At 41.6% G+C, this 21,702-nt stretch overlaps 1 protein-coding gene across 2 annotated transcripts in view; it reads right to left on the reverse strand.

The window, feature by feature from the left end:
* Positions 1 to 21,702, reverse strand: part of TAAR1 (trace amine associated receptor 1) — a 98,014-nt gene that overhangs the window by 61,227 nt on the left and 15,085 nt on the right. For both annotated transcript variants that reach the window (XM_082250119.1, XM_082250120.1), the window contains one exon: positions 15,277 to 15,351. The gene's annotated coding sequence lies outside the window, so the exon portion shown is untranslated. The remainder of the gene's footprint in view (positions 1 to 15,276; positions 15,352 to 21,702) is intronic.

A 21,702-nucleotide genomic window follows, 5' to 3' on the forward strand; every position in this document is an offset into this window, starting at 1 on the left:
CCGTCAAAGCTGCATGAGAAGGGCCCCCCTCTTTGCTGTATGATTTTTATTTTTATCATTGTAGGTATTGGCACATGTACCACTTGGCAGTATCTATCCTCTTATGCCTTTGTTTAATAATAGCTTGCCTATTAGTTCAAAAAATGGTCAGAAACCCCCTGCACCCATATACTTTAGTAGGATTTTCTTGGGACTGTAAGTTTGCTAAATCTCAAACAGGATTTGCCAAACCATCAGCGAATAGAACCCAGGAAGATTAGCTCCTCTCTGTTTGGGATAAGAAGGGTGAAATAAAAGCAACCTATGAGCATATTTCTGGGATCTTTTTCAACAGTGTTGGGAAGCACTTTCGAAGCATATTTGATTTCCACTGTAGAAAGTATGCCAAAAGTGGGTTCAACTGTTAATTTTTTTATTTATTTATTTCAGGTACTTTTATAGCGCTGTCAATTTATGCAACGTTTTACATACAAATATATTATTCATTTACATCAGTCCCTGCCCTCAAGGAGCTTACAATCTAAAGTATCTAACTCACATTCATACATACACATACTAGGTCCAGTTTAGACAGGAGCCAATTAACCACTTTCCAACCGGGCCATAGCCGAAAGACGGCTACAGCGCGGTTGTCTAGTTCTGGGAGGGCGTACATGGACGTCCTCCCAGAATCGCGCTCCCATGCGCCCCCTGGGGCGCGCACACGGGAGCGTCTGTGCTCGCCGGGTCCCGGGGACCCGACGCATCACGGATCGCGGTAAAGGGCCAATGAGAGTGGTCCTTTACCACGTGATCGCTCCGTCCAATGACGGAGCGATCACTTCACAACAAACCGGCGCATGTCCGGTTCATTTCTCTCCTCTCCTCGCACGCTGTACACAGCAATCGGTACCGCGTGCGAGGAGAGGAGAGAAACTGCAGCTGCACGCCTCCTCTGCCTCATCTGTGCCCTGGATCAGTGCCTCCTCTGCCTCATCTGTGCCCTGGATCAGTGCCTCCTCTGCCTCATCTGTGCCCTGGATCAGGGCCTCCTCTGCCTCATCTGTGCCCTATCAGTGCCTCCTCTGTGCCCTATCAGTGCCTCCTCTGCCTCATCTGTGCCCTATCAGTGCCTCCTCTGCCTCATCTGTGCCCTATCAGTGCCTCATCTGTGCCCTATCAGTGCCTCCTTTGCCTCATCTGTGCCCTATCAGTGCCTCATCTGTGCCCTATCAGTGCCTCATCCGTGCCCCATCAGTGCCTCATCCGTGCCCCATCAGTGCCTCATCCATGCCACCTCAGTGCTCATCCATGCCACATCCGTGCTCATCCATTGCCTCATCCGTGCCTCATCTGTGCCACATCCATGCCACATCTGTGCCTGCCCATGCTACCTCAGTGCTCATCCATGCCACATCCATGCTCATCCATCCCTTGTCAGTGCTCATCCGTGCCATGTCAGTGCTCATCCATGCCACGTCAGTGCTCATCCGTGCCACATCAATGCCACGCCAGTGCTCATCCATGCCACGTCAGTGCTCATCCATGCCACATCAGTGCTCATCCGTGCCACATCAATGCCACGTCAGTGCTCATCCATGCCACGTCCATGTCATGTCAGTGCTCATCAGTGCCACATCCATGCCACGTCAGTGCTCATGTGTGCCACATCCATGCCACGTCAGGGTGCTCATCTGTGCCTCATCCATGCCACGTCAGGGCTAATCCATGCCACATCAGTGCCACATCCATCCCACGTCAGTGCTCATCAGTGCCTCATCCATGCCACATCAGTGCCATATCCATGCCACGTCAGTGCTCATCAGTGCCGCATCCATGCCACATCAGTGCTCATCCGTGCTACATCCATGCCACGTCAGTGCTCATCCGTGCCACATCCATGCCACATCAATGCCATGTCAGTGCTCATCCGTGCCACATCCATGCCACGTCAGTGCTCATCCATGCCACATCCGTGCCATGTCAGTGCTCATCTGTGCCACATCTATGCCATGTCAGGGTGCTCATCTGTGCCTCATCCATGCCACGTCAGTGCTCATCCATGCCACATCCATGCCACATCAGGGCTAATCCATGCCACATCAGTGCTCATCAGTGCCACATCCATCCCACGTCAGTGCTCATCAGTGCCACATCCATGCCACGTCAGTGCTAATCAGTGCCACATCCATGCCACGTCAGTGCTCATCAGTGCCACATCCATGCCACGTCAGTGCTCATCCGGGCCACATCCATGCCACATCAGTGCTCATCCGGGCCACATCAGTGCCACTACAATGCTTATCAGTGCCCCACAAAATTGTAATGGGAAGTCAGGAAATGACGGTGCTCCCTGCTTGTTGGGCCTCTGTATGTGGTCAGGCTGTGGAAAAGTGTCACACTATCGTCATACTCAGAAGGAGTAGCAGAATGTATTTTGGGGTGTCATTTTTTTTTTGCTATGTACATGCTATGTGTTAGAAATGTCTTATAAATGGACAACTTTGTGTAAAAAAAAAAGCGTTTTGGTTTTCTTTCCACATTTTCCAAAAATTTGTGGGAAAAAATGACATGTTCAAAAGACTCATTATGCCTCCTAGATCATGTGTTGGGGTGTTTTCTTTCCAAAATGGGGTCATTTTATGGGGTTTCCATTGTCCAGGTGCTCCAGGGCCTTCAAAAGTGTGATAGGTCGTCAGAAAATTATATGTGTAATTTTTGCTTCTAGAACGCCTGACGGTGCTCCTTAGATGTTGGGCCTCTGTGTGTGGTCAGGCTGTGGAAAAGTCTCACACATGTGGTATCGCCATACTCAGGAGGAGTAGCAGAATGTATTTTGGGGTATAGTTGCAAGTATGCCTATACTGTGTGTGAGAAATAACTTTGTAATATGACCATTTTGTGAAAAATATATATATATTTTTTTAAATCTTCATTTTGCAAAGAATTGTGGGAAAAAATTACAACTTCAAAAAACTCACCATGCCCCTTACTAAATACCCTGGAATGTCTACTTTCCAAAAAGGGGTAATTTGGGGGGTATTTATACTTTCCTGACTTGTTAGGGTCTCAAGAAATGAGATAGGCTGCCAGTACATCAGGTGTGATCAATTTTCAATGATTGGTACCATAGCTTGTAGACTCTATAGCCTTCCCAAAGACCAAAAAATGTATACTTATTTGGGTTATTTTTACTAAAGATATGTAGCAGTATAAATTTTGGCCAAAACTTATGAAGAAAAATGACTAAATTTGCAAAATTTAAAACCGAAACGAAGAAAAAAGCATTTTTTCACAAAATTTTTGGTCTTTTTTCATTTATAGTGCAAAAAATAAAAAACCCAATTATGATTAAATACCACCAAAAGAAAGCTCTGTTTGTGTGAAAAAAAAAAGGATGGAAATTTCATATGGGGACAGTGTTGCATGACATTCAACAAGCCGTTCGTCCGAATACGCACTACGCCCGACTACATCCAACTTCCGATATACGATGACACGGGGAGTGAGTACAGCCATCTGAGTGGTGACCCGTGGGATGGTTTTCAGGCGTTTGAACCTCTGCTAAATTGTAAGTGTAACCTGTATTGTGTGCATCAAATAAAGTTTTTACATACTTCACAATGCCAGCATCTCTTTCTTTTTTGAGCACTACCTGGATGTTGTGATCTACACTGCATTTATAAAGCTGTTGAACCGTTGGATTAATAAGGCACTTATCATCAAAGGAGAGTCTCAAAGCGCTGTATTATTTGGCTTCTGGTGAGTAGGGGACCAAGAGGGGAGCACCTACTCATGTACAGAGAGCACCGGCACTTTTTTGTATGAGCACGCAGCACTTTGGACTTATGTTTTGCACAAAGACTGTCACTATTTTTTAAGCACATGATTTATTGAAAGAAATAAGATAACAGTTTATATTTATTTTATTCACGTTCATTGTTTATGCATATTGATTGGTAATCATTATATAGTTATTGTACACATTAAGTTAAGCACCGCCACTTTATACACAATATTTATTAACTTATATATATATATTCATTTATTTGTTCTGTGAAGCAGCGCAGGTATTTTCACATTTTACACTTTTTAAGGCACTTCCCTTTTTATACCAGCAGCAGCTTACCATACTGTACTATAAGACTAATTTTAATCCTCAGCGCTAGCCTTTTATAATTTATAAAAGCTAGAGGAATGTGCTGAAATTCTAACAGTGGATTTCCCTGTTAGCTTGACAAAAGTCGATTACTCGTCATCTTTTTTTGATGGAGACAGGCTAAAAATTGTCAGCCAAACAGTGTCTGCAGCCAGGTAACTGAAGATACTATTCAGGTATTCTTACTAGCCAGTGCTAGTGGCTGTCAGAATACAATGGCCTAGCAATTGGGATTCATCCATTCAAGTCATTTGTGTGGATGGAGGAATCTGTTAGCTTTCTTTCATTTAGCCTGAAGGCTGAACAAAAGAAATCTAATAGTATATGGTCATCTGGTAAGACACAGCTCATTACTGATTTGATTAGTTCTGCATTACTTGACAATTTTGTTATTCTAGATAAGACATATAACATGATAGTTCTGCTACAATTCCCACCTCCTATTTCAAATAACAGCAGCCGATAAATAGCATACAACATGTACGGATCTACATTTAGCAACTCTAATCAGGGTTACTTATAGGAATTTTTGGTTTTAGCAATGCACTGCTCAGTGCTCACATCTAAAGGGGTCCAACTGCTCTATAGCCATGTCCTAAATATAATACTGTATTGTTCTTTTATCTCCAAAGCCACGCTACCTCTCACACTCTTGAACAAGGTTGGCTCCACACTCTAATGTACTCCTCACATCTAAAGGGGTCCAACTGCCCTATAGCAAAGTCCTAAATATAATATAGTTATTTTATCTCGGAAGCCACTCTACCTCTCACACTTTTGACCAAGGTTGGCTCCACTCTTCATGCATCACTTGCAATGTCACTATTACTTTTCTGTCAATAAAGCAAAATTTTGAATTTTCTCTAACTTTCAGTTCACGTGACAGTGATCCCCTGGAGAAATACAAAAGGTGAATTTACCCCATTGGGACATGTTTAAAAAACAGACAAAGGTTCACACTCTATATAAGACTAAAAAAAATGGTTTTAAGCCTATTTATACTCATAATATTTGACACTGAAACTCTGATATCTCTGGCTCATATCTCTCACTGCCTTTATTGCTTTCAGGCACACTACACCCTGGATTGTCTACTCATCTGTATTCAACTTACTGAATAATTCACATCTGTGCTTTTATATGTCACTACAGTTTAGAGAATACATAAAGGATCCCTCTGGTACATAACGTACAGGTTAAAGCTCAAAACATTTTAAGATTACAAAATCATAGTACGAAGCTGGTAAACAGTGACACATGGCTGCTTTTTGTATTAGAGAAACAAGGACACTTCCTCAATTAGCCTCTCTATTGACACACCATGGGCCTTATTTTGAATACTATTTGGAAACAAAACACTAGAAAAACATTTGTCTGGTTGTTAAGAGAGTTGAAACAAAAGGACAGAATTTTCCATGGCACTGGTAGCTTGCTTGGTAAATCAGGTATAAAGCCACTGCTTGAAATTATACTTACCTATTATAGATAAGTTTAGTGTTGTTTTCCAGTGTGTAATTTTCTTCTTAATGTACGTTTGTATTTTATTATTTAGACACATTTTTACTAGATTTTTAAAACATCCAAGCTTTTGGAATAAGACAAAGAGCAAAATGCCCAGTGACCTATAGAACGTATCCTTCAATAATTTGACAATCATATTTAGAAATAGAGGTGATTCTTAATTTCCAATTTTACAAAATATTGTAGTAGCTTTAACTTTATGCTCATTTGCAGTGTGACAATAACTAAATGTAAGAGCTAGAATGTAAGAAATTGCTGCTAGTTAAGGTATCCTTACATATGATTATTGTTGTTTTATTCTCCTATACTTTGCAATATTATAGAAATATCAATATATGTACCCAGGAAATAAGCAAACACATTAATCACACCTTTCTTAAAAGATCACCTAGGCTGGCTAACAACCAACAACTTCCCAAGGTACGAGTGGGGCCTGAAATGTCTGCAGTACATGTGTTTCAAATCAATAGTACAAACACACATTACCTACAGTATATATGCCTCTCAGACCAGGGAAACATCTGACAGCACCTAGGTCATCTCTATTCCTACAACTGCCATCTACTACCTATGGGTAACTACATATCCCTTTCTCACCATAACTGTGTGTTTCTGATTAATTTTTCAGTATTTCATCCATTTACTTGCATTTTCTGCACATGTTGGCAATATGCTTCCCTGGACATGATACATAGGCTTGTCGCACCTATATAATCAGTAGTTTTATCAATGTCATAGCTTTTGGCTTCATATATACCAAAAACTATGTTGGTAGTTTAACTAACATCAGGCCCTCCCAAGGTGGACAGGCTGCGGTGGAGATACCAGACTAATGATGTACCACCCCTTTGGGCAGCAGCGGGTGGGCAGTGTTGAAGGCAGAAGATTGTGACTTCCTCAGGGTGATATGATATCATATCCCTCTGAGGAAGTCACAGGAAGTAGTGATGAAACATGTAGAGGAAGGACTACATTAGATGAAGAAATCACTTTTTTTTATTTCCTAAAGAAAGAGAGCGATAGATTACTGATGTGTGTTAACCATATAGGAATCAATATATGAGCTGCTTTGTTATCATATGCACAATGTGAGTAATTTTTTTAAGGGTAGGGGAATCGTAATAAAATGTATTTAGGATAAAGCACTATCTGGAGTTTTTTCCTTTATATATGTGTCCGAGCGGAGGAAAGGAAGAGAAACTGCAGATAGCAACCTTAAAGAGAGAGTAACCTCAATTTTAAATCCACACCTGATAGTGATGTTCTAAATATCAAGGGAAGCCTGAAGGTCTTCAAGGTTATAAACTGTATGTCACTTTAAAGGGGACACAGGCTCAAAATTTGCCATTCAGTAAATAGCCTGGTTATTGTTTCCAGATAAGAGTACATCTATAAGGCCCCTTTCACACTAGTGCGACTTGTCCCGCGATTTTGGACCGCAAAATCGCATGACAAGTCGTTTTCGATTATTTTCAATGAGCCCCATTCATATCAGTGCGTTTTGAAGTCGCACCGACTTCAAAGTGGTTCCTGTACTACTTTGCCACGATTTGATTGCGTTTTGAGCCATAGCCATTGCTTTCAAAATCGCGGCAAAGTCGCGTCAAAATCGCGCTGCAAAATCGCGGTAAAACCGCATCGCATAAGTGTGAAAGGGGCCTAAAATGTGCATTATTATTAGTAAAGGTTACTATGGTTTGCCACTAAAGAAATCTCAAAGGCTTGCCTATCCTGATTTAATGGGAGGGATATTCTGTAAGTGGCGTATGAGGAATCTTATGTAAAAGTGAAAAAACTCTTTTATGAGTTTTTCTTTTTTTTTTTTTGAGTGGAGGAAGAGTGGAGAAGGCTGCTTTAAAGGAAAATTCCTACAAATAAAATGTGACCATCTTAAAATAAAGCCGTTCCATTGGAAAGGCTTTGAAAAGAAAAAATTGCCTTAAAGTACCATCAAACAGAATGTGATTGAAACAACAATAAGTTGAATCACCTGACGTTTCTGGAGCTCCACCATTTGTCTGTAAAAGGACATAAAGCGCTTCTTACCGTACATAATATGTAGGGTCCAATCAGTAAGATAAGTGTACATTTGATAGTGATGGTGGCACATGCACGACTTATATTAGTTGAATATCTTCACAAAGAGTAATATTGAATTTCTGGAGGTCTTATAAAGACACAGTGATAAAGAAAACACAATAGGCTCAAGTGTTCATGAGATTTTATGTTTCAAGTGCGTTTAAGTTTGTTCGGGGAATGTTTATAGAGGGAATAGGAATATTTTTAAATGGGAAGAACACTGTTTTCCTTAAGTGATTGTACAGGCACAAGGTTTTCTATCTTAATGCAATCCTTAAGGATTAAGTATAAGTTGCTGTTTACGGCACAGCTCTGAAGGAACGACACGGATATTTTATTCCTTCAGAGTCCATGTGGTGTTGTCACTGGCTGCATCTAAAGTAAATATCTCCTAAAATGTCCACGTTTAGGAAATATTAATTTTTTTGCATTACTGCATGTTTAACACAGTATATATACGTGTGTTACTGTACATTTAACTCAGTATATAGCCACATGTTACTGCACTTTTAACTCAGTATATTTGAGTACATTACTGCACATTTAACCCAGTATATTTGAGTGAATTGCTGCATGTTTAATGCACCATATTCTAGTGCATTAGTGCACGTTTACCACAGTATATTGCAGTGCGTCAGTGCAGTTTTACTGCAGTATATTGTAGTGTGTCTGTGTAGTGAGTACTCAAGTTAAAGTGCACCAAACACCACTTTCCATTGATTAAAGTGCATCCACATACACATTTCCACATCTTTATTACATTTGTTATTAAGCCCCTCAGGATAATTTCTGGAAGGCCAACAAGTAGAGGCAGACGTTCCCATGGCACTATGAGGGGGGCCAGCAGAATATGTGCATATGTGTCCACAGTCAAATGTGGATGTGGTCCATCCCCAGTAATGGCATAATTTACTCTTTTTAGTGATGTTGCCTGTGCCATCCCGCCACAGCATGCAGAGAAGGTGGTGGACTGGCTTACTAAACCATCATCATCCTCCTCATCCTCTGTCACCCAAGCAGAGACTAGTGTGCAGTCCACAGCAGCTGCCAGAGTACCTTATTCTGCCTCCTTGTCCACAGCTACTCCTGCCATATCCCCAGCATCAGGCATGGAGGAGTCAGCTGAGTTATTTGAACACAGCGTCGGCCACTTGCTCCTTGATGATGCACAGCCATTACTTGATTCAGATCTTGGTTCTAAGGTTGAGGAAGGCAAAAACAGCAGCCATTTGGGTACCTCATGCTTGACAATGCATTTAATCTCCCACCACTCAGCCCATTGGCAAGAGTACCTGAAAGCCACACAAAAGAGATGCAATTCTGCTCCTCCTCACTCATCAACTTTCTAGTCTACCCCTGCTATACCTCATGACCTCTTAGCAGCTTCCACTGACAGGGATAATGGTATACCGCAGGGTGTCTCAGATCCTTGCAGATCGTCTGCCAAAAGCACACCATCAGCTATAAACTACAGCAGGCAGATTTTTCTGCCCCATCTGCTGCAGTGAAAAAAATACAGCCACTGCTGGCTTTACAACTGTCTTTGCCTCTGGTGGATTTTGTCCCCTTCTATGAATTTGCAGAATGTGCTGTACAACAATGGCAGTTCCCAGTCCATATTTCTTTTTATGTAAGTCTATTCTAGATCTCTACCATCATGTGGAAGGCAATCTTGTAGCATCATTGGGCAAGGCAGTCAGCCTCATGTTACTGCTAGCATGGTTAGGGACAATATATTTAGTTCACAGCACACTGGGTAACTCTGCTTTCAGCTCGAGAGGATGCAGGACAGGGCTCAGTGCTGCAGCTTGTTGTGCCACAATAATATAGCTAGCAGTGATGATGCAGGATTTGTCAGCTCCACCCCCTCCTCCTCCTCCTCCATGCCCTCCTCTGCTGAATTGTCCCATGAACTACAAGCACCCCCTAAGCGTTCAAGGGGCTATTCAATGAGTCAGGCTGAAAGGTGCCATGCAGTGCTTCAGCTGGTCTGTTTAACGGACAGGAGCCACACCAGAGCACAGATTTTGGCAGCTCTGGAGCATCAGGCCCAGAGATGGTTCACGTCACACCAGCTGGAGCCAGGAATGGTGGTGTGCGATAATGGCACAAACCTCCTGTCTGCTCTTAGACATGGAAAGTTGACACATGTGCCATGCCTGGCATATATGCTCAATTTGATGGTACAGTATGTTTTAAACAGGTACCCAGGGTTGGAAGATCTGCTGACGCAGGCCAGAAGAGTCTGAAGCCATTTCAGGCGGTCATACACAACCAATGCTCGGCTGGCTGAAATTCAGTGGGAATGGCACCTGCCCGTAAACCACTTAATTTTTGACAGCAGGTGCACATAAAGCAGAGGGCAGTTAACAAGTACCTGTTTGAGTATGGCACAACAACAGGCTCACAGCTTGACTTTTTTTCCCCACACTGATGGCTGTTGATAAAGGATGCATGCACTGTACTGTCACTATTTGAGGAGGCCACAAGGATGGTGAGCCATGACAATGTATGCGTCAGTGACACGATCCTTGTTGTGTTCCTGCTGGAGCAGACTATGTGTAGCAATACGAACAGGGCACTCAAGGCAGAGCAGCGGGAGGAAAAGGAGGACTTCCTTTTCTCTCAAGGCCCACTTTATGTAGACACCATTCTTCCTACGCCACAGAACACACAAGAGGAGAGGGAGGATTCTGGCAGCTTTGAAGGCATTGAAGCACAGCAAGACATACATCAACCCTTAACAGATGTTTTTTTATCCCCAGAACCCTTGGGAGTAGTATGTGGCTGGAAACAAGCAGTTCCAGATACTGTAATCCTCAGTGACCCTGAGGAGTCTGCTTCTCATGCCTCCGCAAACTTGTGGTGCATGGCCTCCCTTATTTTTCAAAGCCTGCGAAAGGACCCGAGAATACATAGCATCAAGGAGAAGGATCGCTATTGGCTGGCCACCCTCCTTGACCACCATTACATAGGGAAAGTCTCCGAACTCATCCCATCCCCATTGAGGGATCAGAAGATGAAATCTCTTGAGGAAACCTTAAAGAGGAGTTTATGTAACACCTTTCTCAACTCTGGTAGGTTGAAAACGTCATTTTGAGGTCATGAGAGGAGTGGCGGCGAAAGGAACCGTCTCAGTGATGCCTTTCAAACATTTTTAAATTTTTGGTGCCCAGGGCATCCCATTGGCAGCATCTTCATCATATAGTGAGAGATTATCTAGGGGCGAAATTAGATATGGAGAGCTTTCTAGTTGATGATCCACAAGGTTACTGGGTCATGAGAATAGACCATTGGCAGAACTTGCCTAGTATGCAATAGAGGTGCTGGGCTGCCCTGCATCTAGTGTGCTTTCTGAACAGGCATTCAGTGCTGCCAGAGGTTTTGTAACGGATAAGAGAGCATGTCTGTCCACATATTCATTCCATAGACCAGCTGACATTTATTAAAATGAATCAGTCCTGGATTAGCAGATTTCGCCAGACTAGCAGAAAGCTGACTTTTTTTTTAGAGCTCTCATTCATCAAGTCTACATAGTATGGGACCAATCTTATGTAAGGTGCTTGTAGTGCCTGACAGATGGAACCATAGGGTTTACAATGGGTTTTGTAGTGAGTCATCTGTTCTCCTGTAAGTCTGTTCCAGTGCTTTTATATAACATAAAAAGTCTCACTCAAGTACTCCCTTAGCCATGTGGTGCTAAATTGGTTCTAAAGTCAGAAGTTTTTTTTATCTTAATGTATTCTATGCAGCCCCCCTAATACTTACCTGAGCCCTCCTCGATCCAGGGAGTCTCATCAATCTGGGACTCTCCCTCCCTCGTTTCTGTTAATCAAAGTCAGTTAGAGATAGTGGGTAGGGCCAAACCACTGTTCTATGTCTGAATGGACACACAGAGCAGCAGATCCGTTCGGTTGCCCCCATAGCAAGCTGCTTGCTGTGGGGGCAGGAGGAACGGGCCAGGAGCGTCAGCGAGGGACCCAAGAAGAGGAGGATCTGGGCTGCTCTGTGCAAAAGCACTTCACAGAGCAGGTAAGTATGACATGCTTGGTATTTTTAAATGAAAAAATTGAGAATTTAGTATCACTTTAAACATAACTACACAAGTGAATTGCTACAAAACCTATTTGCATTGGAGTTTTTATAATTTTGTTGAGATACAACCTACATAGGATATATGCCAAGACACATTTCTATAGTAAAAAACTAAGTGTATCTCCCAAACATTATTTACATTTAATGTCAATAAAAACTGAGAAGACATTTTTTTAAGCATCATTGGAGGGATGCAAAGTTGTCCTAGCATCAAAGCTTAGCAATGAAATCAATTTGTTGAAAATTAATCTTTTACCTGGGTGTAGTGAAATGCATGTTAAAGCGGAGTTCCGGCCACAAAATCAACATCGATTTTGTGGCCATCCGCTTGCTTTTCTTCACCTGAAAAGGAAATGGATAGTTAGGATTTTTTTTTTTACTTACCTTGTTATTGTAGAAAGAAATACTCACCTTTCTTCCACTTCCTCCCTCGGCGGCCGCGGCCCGCTCCGTCACTTCTGGTTTGCATTGATTCCTGGGAGCTGAACGTCATCGCTCCCAGGAATCAATGCGACGGCACCGGCCCCGCTCGTCACTTCCAGTGCGACGCCGCATTCTCTGCTAATCAGCTTCTGGGCATGCCCAGAAGCTGTGGAGGAATGCGGCGCCGCACCGAAAGTGACGAGAGGGGCCGGTGCAGGTGCATTCTGGGAGAAGAAGACAAGGAAGAGGATGCAGAAGAGGATCGCGCTGGCTTCAGCTGCTCACAACAGAGATGGCAACGCTGGAGAAGACATTTTAAAAGTGAGTATTTCTTCTTGCAGGTAAGTGCGAACCAGGACAGATCAGAGACTAGCCATTGTGGAATGTACTAGCCCTGACTGTCCCGGGGGTATGTTCATTGAAATTTTTTTTGTGGCCGGAACTTCGCTTTAATGTGGGACGTGTGCAAGTTAACACTAGCTAGGGTCAACTGGCAGCCCAGGGCCCTATGGTGATAGCCAACACAGTTTGGATTGGTCAGCAACAATGATAGAAGCTCGACATGTTGCAGTGGTCCCTGTTTTGCAGCTCCCCGCCGACACTGTTGCGGGGAGCCGCAAGACACGGACTGCTGCATGTGAAACCTGGGCCATCAAAGCTGGTCCTCCAATATAAAGAGACATACAGACATCTATTGTCTTTGAACCGCAGTAAGCCTAACTCTGATCATAGGGATCCTTGGATTTGACTACTTGGAAAATTCAAGGTTTCTATTCTAATTACCTCTCCTGCGGTTGACTATCAAGACCACCTGGGGCTCATTTGATCTCAAACAGCTGATTATTTACACTTATAGCGATGCAGCTCTGATTTGTATCTTAAGGTTTGTGACAATTGCCAATAGAAGTAGCACTAAACACATCCCCTTAAGAAACTGCGTCTGGTGAAACATGTTGAGATTGCTATTCTTCGACTATATTGCAAACAATCTATGTGAGATTTTAAAAATTGTACACAGGCAATTTTTAACATTGTGGTCTGTGTATGTATTTAAAAAAAACAAATTTGACAAATAAAACGATATTCTTTTAGACATATGTTTTGACCAGAGCTGTTCGTCACCTTAAAAATCCCTAGTTCTTTTATCCATGAAGGCTTCTTTTCCACTCACATATATATGTGATTCTGTGCAGCCGGACCGCACTGAAGCAGTAACGCTCAAATGCATGATCGACAAGCAGTTACATTTTGGCTTCCCTCCCCAATTTAGATCCCCGCTAGCTGTAATTTTTGATTGTTTTTCTTTTTTATGCACATTTTTTATTTGTCATCTGAAAAGTCACATGATATACTCAGTCTCTCTTTTTTACTTTGTCTTCTCCCCAGATTTGAGCTGTCTTGGATAAAGCCAACAAATATTTTATTCAGAGGTTGGGACTTTCCTCCAATTAATGACTACATGCCTGTTATAGTCCAGTGATTTTCACGATATTGGTACCAAAACATTATTTTCAGAAGGAGGTCTGAAAAAGCAAAGTTTTCCTTTAACAGTAAATATACCATAAATTATATTTAAAATATGCAAATAGTAATATGGCAATACTTCAGTAAGTGTTCTACAGTTGTAATTTGTGAAAACTTAGGAGTTTTGTGGATGTCTATGTACTACTAAATTGTGATTTACTAACAATAAATTATAAGCATATTTAAAGGATTTACACAAAAAAGGAAACACTCATAAGAAATGTCTCCACCCTGCGCTGTGGATAATTATAAAGAAACAAATCCAAGGTCGATTCGTCTGATGAAACACGTTAGGGTGTGACCACACGGCTATTATAGACAGTGTCTGATCATCTTCCTGCTTCACTGATACCGCGAGACGGTCTACGGGTGAGAGATGCAGACGCGATTTACCCATTTGCATTTATTTCATTGTGGTTTACTCAATGTGTAATCAATTTTATATTTTATAAGTGCAATCATAGAAGGGGGGGGGGGTTAAACTCAATAAAGTATACACGGAATTATGCTATGAGTTGTCCCCATCTCATTTTGCATATTGGCTCCACTGCATGAGATCACGAGCGAGGAGTTCAGTTTGGATGATTGCTATAGATAGTTATTTGATCTATACGCCAATTTTCCCTGATTGCAGTGAGTTCTCTACCATAGGGAGGGGGATCCACGAGGTGTGGTGATGGTCTAACTGCAAGCCTTACAGCAATATCTACCTTCCTATAGTTTATTTCCTCACCTGGTGTTTATGGACTGTTTTATATGCCTATATGGTCTTTTTTAGATAATTGTACATTGTAGCATTTGAATCTTTATGTGTGATGCATTGTAACCGCTAGCGCTGCTAATGCTGCATTTATGTGTTTAAATGACAATATATATATTTCATATTTAATGGATTAGTGCACTATGCTCAAATCCTCCTCCCCAGCGTTTTCCCTTCCTAGAATTTGTAATTTCAAAAGTTGATTTTATACTTTTTAATCTATGTCTTTCATTAAAAGAGTTTAGGGTAGAGAAAATTAGCACTAAGATGCTAAAAGGAATTTAAGAAAAATTTAAAGCAATATTCAATTGTAAAAAAGACTAAAGTTATTTATGATACACAATGCTTTTGCATTTTGTAGGTTTGTAGGTTTAACATGTAGTGACACCCGTGTTTTTACCTGATTCTAGGCACTAGTAGAAGGTGTGCACTTAAATTTTGAATATTTAAAAAATTAGAAGAAACATTGAACAGCAATTTCCAAACACATTGATACACTCCAACTTCAATTTAATAAACAGGGTTAACTGAGGTAAAAGCGCCATACACAGATGAACATCATTCATTATTCAAAAGTAAAATGCACAGATCTACAAAAGATATTAACACAAAATGCACAATATAGTACTGTGTGCCTTGCACTTTCCAAGAAAACAATCTTATCCGCTTGGAATATGATTAAATTATAACAGAATTATAATGATTAAGTAAAATTAATAATATTAATTTGACATACTGTACAGAGTTGTCAGTTGTCAAAGACATTTCAGTAGCATTTGTGCAGCTGCTGCAGTTCCTGATCTCCGCATCACTGTCAAATATTCAGACAAGTCAATAACACTGTAAGCTTCACCTAGCTTAACATATTAAGGAAACCAGCAGTTATGTAATAACAACATAAATACCATATTATGCATCACTAAAATTCTGCTGTGCCAAAATACACAAATCAATAACAGCTTAATCAATGACAACAGAAGATATTGTCTGACATTTAGATCTCACTTCTTTTTTATTTATATTATTACAGGTCTTGATAACATTATAATTGATGAATTTAATGCGAGGTACTGGCCACTATCAAAAACAAAACATAAACTGAAAGAGATTCAATACTGACTTGCTCTAATATTGTTATGTTTGTCACTGGGTATTAGAAGGGACTCATTCTTTTTGCATAACATATAAATGAAATCATGGATCATTAGCACATTTTTCCTACCTTTAATACAGTAATAGTTAGTAATAGTTGTACATTTGATACATAGAGTGGTATTTTTTTTTTATTATAGCAGGGTGCTCAGTAGCGTGAACAAGCACTTAGGCTGCTGCGTTTGTGTGCGACTGCCTAATCCTTCTTTCCACACCCATCCCCCAACCCCTGCCAGAGTTTCTGCAGCCACAATAGGAGATGTGTGGATGCAACCACACAAGAATCTTTAAAACCCAGAAATCCCTGATAACAGAGGGAGAGGAGTAAAGGTTTTTTTTCTCAGGCTTTTGAGGGAGAGCGGGTCCTTGCTATATGGGAAACCGCAGCAGTGTAATTTACCTTTTATGTTCCAGGGTCAGCGTGCTGAGACTGGGCCTGTGGGACCCTTGGTGTGCCAAGAATGAGCCTGTTGAGAGACTGGAGCACTGTTACTGAGCCTGTGCAGAGACCAGAGCACAGGGACTGAGTTTGTGAGTACTGGGGCGCTGAGACTAGGCTTTGAATACCTAATTGTAAGGACTGAGACTCTGAGGATGCAATCCACTGCATGCAGATTTAAAGAGACGGTAATCAATTGTCCGACCATATAGATTGGGCCCCTTCATTAGTCGGCTGAGGTCTCCAAACCAGGCACCAGATACTGTACAACTGCCTACCAGGAATATACCTTTTCAGAAAATATACACACACGTTTATTCAGGGTGATATACACAGAATGCACTCTGGGACACTTTTTGATTATTTGTTGCCAAGGAGTACTGCAAAGCCTTTTTTTCCTACTGTTTATGCTGTTCATTGTTCATATGGTTCAAAGTTTATGGTACTCTTTACCAATGCTTCAGATTCCAGGTTAGTTTGCTTAGCATTACAGTGACCTAGAATAAATGCCATATTGTAGCCTAGTATTCTCATCAGCTAGTTTATTGCATTCAAACGGACTCCTTTAGGTGTTGCTGGAACTGAGAAGACCTGGAACTTGGATTAGAACTTATTAAAGAATAAGCATGATTCCACATGAGAGCAAGTGAAGTGGAATTCCCAATGGCACAGAGTCTAAGAATCAGCTGGTATTCACCAGGGACCCCCTGATGGGTGATTGAATTTAGCTGCATGCTGATCCCAAGTCACGACCTTCTGATGAGCCACCAGTCAGAAATACAAAAGGATATTGTCAGATAACAAAGTGCTGGAGGCCAATGGAGAGAGGGCTTCCCTTGCAGCTAAGTTCCAGACTTCCCTGGAGGGGAGACAGGAGGAGTCGGGCCCACAGTAGCACAGGTCACCTGCAGAGTTGCTTGCAGAAAAGGGCTCAAGAACACCGCTGTTGTGCTGCAGGGTTAATGCAGGCAGGTGGCAATTGTGAGACGAAGCAGGTAAGGGAACGTTGGGACGCAGGGACAGAGGGTAGATGATTCAAGCCAAGATTGCGTGCCAGGTGGGTAGCAGAGGAGACATGGCCAGGTGGAAGCTGAAGTTAGGACAGAGGAGATCCGTTTAACAAGCCAAGGTCAAAGTCAGGAAGCGAGCCAGAGACAGATCTGGAACAAGCCAAGTCGGTAATCAGGAATCACAGGAAACAGGAAACACTGGAATGTTGGTAGCAGCTCAAGATCAAACAGCACAAGGGCTTGCCCCCATTATAAAGGCCCTGGTGAGGTGCTGGTGGAGATGCTGGGTCCTAGATCCCTTCTTTTGCTCTGACGGGTGCTGGATTTTAGAGTCCTCCTGCTATTGGTGCCCTGACATATATGGCCTGAGACTCCAGAGGTAGCACTTCTTTCCCTGATCCCAGGATTTATTAAATTTTTCAAGAAGGATATATTTAGATTTTTGGTGATGGCAGGTAGAGCCTTAATCCCAAGATTTTGGAAATCTTCAACAATACCAACAGTACGGGAATGGGTAGTGGAGATAAATGACACAATGCGGATGAAAGAGCTAAAATCCATAGAAAACAAAAATTACCTTAAGCGTAAGGAAGCTTGGACTCCATAGGTGGAGTTTCTTGAATCTCCTCAGCTTCTATCTTTTCTAAGGTAGCCAGGACTTTATCTGTGGGATGCTATTTGTTATTTTTTCCCTTTTTTGTTTTTTTTTCTATTCTGTTCTCTTCTCTTTTCCTTTTTTTCATCTTTGTTTTACTTTATATCGCTAGAAAGGTTGGCATTGATAGTAAATGTAATGTAGAAATATATTTATGTAGTCTCTAGCCTCCCCAAAAGGTGAAGGTCATGAGGGTATATTACATACTAGGGGGCTGCCATTGAGTACATAGGTCAAGGCTAAAAAGCAATGTTGTTTCTTTTTTTTTCTTGATGCACAATACCATATCTTTCTTTCTTTCTTTTTCAATAAAAATATATTAAACAGATTCCACATGAGAGCAAATTAAGTGGAATTCTCCAGGGCACAGAGTCTAAGAATCAGCTGGTATTCTCCAGGGACCCCCCTCATGGGTGGTTGAATTTAGCTGCATGCTGATCCCAAGTCATGGCCTTCTGGTTAAGCCTTGCTCAAGCTTAATGAGTCCCCAGTCAGAAAGACAAAATAAGTAGGTATGGAGCAACCAGGTGCACTGCAGGTAACAGTGGAGGAAAAGGGTTCAGTGGGCAACAGTGCAAAGGGGCTGCCTCAGGATATGGATAGCTAGAGTAAAAACCAGAGGTCAGGGCAGGCAGCTGACAAGAATAACATATAGAAAATATTGGTGGAAGGGGTTAATGTGAAACTCATTGCTCTATCATGCCTTCACATGTAAGTGTAAACCAACATAACCTGCTCATATAACCAAAAAATGTCGTACACAGAACATGGGAAAAGTGGTTATAAAGTTGGTTTTAAATAGGCAGAGCGACAAATTAAATCATTTTTCTTTAAATGTATTATTCCTTTGAAAAATTGCATGCAAATATAAAAAAAAAGGAATGTGCCAAATATAAACACTAATCAAATGGTAATACTGTGACATGAAACAGAAGACGAGACAAAACATAAAAAGATTAATAATAACTGGCCGGTACACTGATGACAATTGCCTGGGATGAGGTGTTCACAGCTACTGCTGTATATTCACCTAAATAGGGGAACACCTTATTCCCTATAAGCAGGTCCCATAGAGGCTCGGGCAGCATAGAGGTTCAATTGAATTTGTTTAACTGTTGAAGTAGTATGGTGGAATAGGATACTATAGAGAAATTTTCAATCCAAAGTGTTACTTCATTTTAATCATATATTGGTACCAACAAATTCCCCATAAATACAGGGTGTGTCCCTCAGAGGTTAATTCACCAACAGAAGTCATGTATCCAGTCTTTGTCTATATATGCAACTATGTTGCTACTCCTGATTGGGGATGAAAAACAGTCTTAGATGTTTCGCCAACAGAAAACATGTATCCAATCTCTGTCTATGTATGCAACTATGTTGCTATTCCTGATTAGGGGTAGAAAAAAGTATTGAAATGACAGTGGCACTTGCCGACATTGTGGAAAAATCGTACTCGGATTGGGCAGGTGTGAAATGTGGGGTCCCCCAAGGTTCTGTCCTGGGACCAATCCTGTTTAATTTATTCATAAATGATCTAGAGGAGGGGATATCTAGTACAATCTCAGTATTTGCAGATGATACTAAACTGAGCATGCCATTGCCTATATCTTCTATGCAGGATGTGGAAACCTTACAAGCAGACCTGAACAAAATAATGGAGTGGGCAACTACATGGCAGATGAGGTTTAATGTTGAAAAATGTAAAGTAATGCATTTAGGTATCAGAAACACGAAAGCAAGCTACTCACTGGGGGGGGGGGGAAACCTCTGGGTGAGCCTAGGATGGAAAAGGACCTGGGGGTACTGGTGGACAACAGGCTTGGCAGTGGCATGCGATGCCAAGCCGCTGCAAGCAAAGCCAACAGAATACTGGCATGTATAAGAAAGGGGGTTCACTCCAGAAATAAAGAGATTATTCTCCCACTCTACAAGACTCTGGTCCGGCCACATCTAGAGTATTATGTCCAGTTGCTGGGCACCGGTCCTCAGGAAGGATGTGCTGGAACTGGAGAGAGTCCAGAAAAGGGCAACAAAAATAATTAGGGGAATGGAGGACATTGGCTATGAGGAAACACTACAAGCACTGAACGTATTCTCTCTGGAGAAGAGGAGATTGAGGGGGGATATGATATCAATGTACAAATACTGTACTGGCGACCCTAGCATAAGGAACAAACTTTTTAGAGAAAGGGAATACAATAAGACACGTGGCCACTCACTAGAGGAAAAACGGTTTAACCTTAAAATACGTAAGGGGTTCTTCACTGTCAGAACAGTAAGGATGTGGAATTCTCTTCCACAAGCAGTCATATCAGCAGGGAGCATTGATAGTTTCAAAAAACTATTAGATGGGCACCTTAAAGACCACAACATACAGGGGTATACAATCTACGGTTAACAGCAAACACACACACACATCATAGGTTGAACTGGATGGACTGATGTCTTTTTTTCAACCTCACAAACTATGTAACTATGTGTAAAGTGTGTCCGTTCAGAACTATCTAGTTCACATATAGTTCACAAATGTGCCAGGTCATGCAATTACCTCTTGTCGGTTAATACCGCTGCTTATTTCTCCCCCAATTCCAGTTCCAGTTCCTTTATGCAGAGATTAGTATCAAAATTCCTGAGCGGTGTGCCCATTAATTTTGTGCCATTTTAGCTGTCCATTGCTCCGAGTAAGTTATCAGACCTCTAATCGCGGTCCGCCATCCAGTGGGAGTCCGAGTGTAGTGACACGCCTGTTAGTGACGTCAAAGCATTTCGCAATGGAATTGCGTAGCTTCGTCTGGACGCTAGATGTCTTACAGCTGATCCCCTTTATATCTAGCTCTTCAGCTGATCAGACATCAGACAACATTGTAAAACATGGGGAAAGTCTTCATACAAATCATTCTTCTTTGTACAATTTGAACAAAAAGGGAATTGGCAAAGGCAATTCATGATATTCATTTAGAGAGAGTCTAGGGAGAAGGGTCACTCATTTAAAATCACAGTTTGCAGTTCATGTCATGAAGGGTCATAATTAACATAATGGACAGGGATTTGATTATACACAAATATAAATAATGACTTAAATGTAAGTGAATTTTTTTGAATACAAGGTATCATAAAAAATAAAAAAAAAGCTGACAAGAATAGTTAGGAACAATCCTGAGGGCAGGGCACGCAGCAGACATAAATAATCAAGAACAAGCCAGAGATCAGGCAAGCAGTGGGGAAGAATAACTGAGAAGCCAGAGGTTGGTACACAGGATTCAAAGGACAAGGATGCAGGTGTGATAAAAGATTTCGCATTAGATCAAGGAGGTAAATAGCTTCCCTTACTAGGCTTCACCACAAATCTGGGAATGTAAAAAGTTAATTTAAATGGCTATTTCTAGTGAGATTTTCCTTTTAGGTGAGGTGTCATTTAGATACCCAAGAACTTTTCTCAAAACCATATCCCTTTAAATCACTGAGGTACTGGAGTGCACCTTTGTTAGACTCAAAGTCGAAGATTTGATTCACTTTGTATTTCAGGTGACGGAAGCAGTGGTAGGGAATAGGTGACAGAATTTGTTGAGAATTATTGGTTTAAGGAGAAACACATTTTAGTGAAGGTATCTTGAATCTGATGTGCTTGGGGAAGATGGTGGAGCCAGGCTCTCTTCCCTGCCTGCAGCAGTTGTCTTTTTTGCCTTCAAAGTTTTTGAATTTGTTGGCAGTTGCTTGTACCTAGCTTTGAACTTCAGATCAAATTAAAGTAAAGGACCTTTGAAAAAAAAACAGCCAAAGGCAGAAAATCAGAAGTGCAAGGAATGGGAAAAGCAAGTTGTGGATGTCTCCTATAGACCATGAAGAAGAGAGTTTTCCGAGAGCTGAAAGGTACAGTATCTCACAAAAGTGATACAACCCTCA

Source organism: Pelophylax lessonae, assembly GCF_965119305.1.
Source record: "Pelophylax lessonae genome assembly, chromosome: 3".
Lineage (NCBI taxonomy): Eukaryota > Metazoa > Chordata > Amphibia > Anura > Ranidae > Pelophylax > Pelophylax lessonae.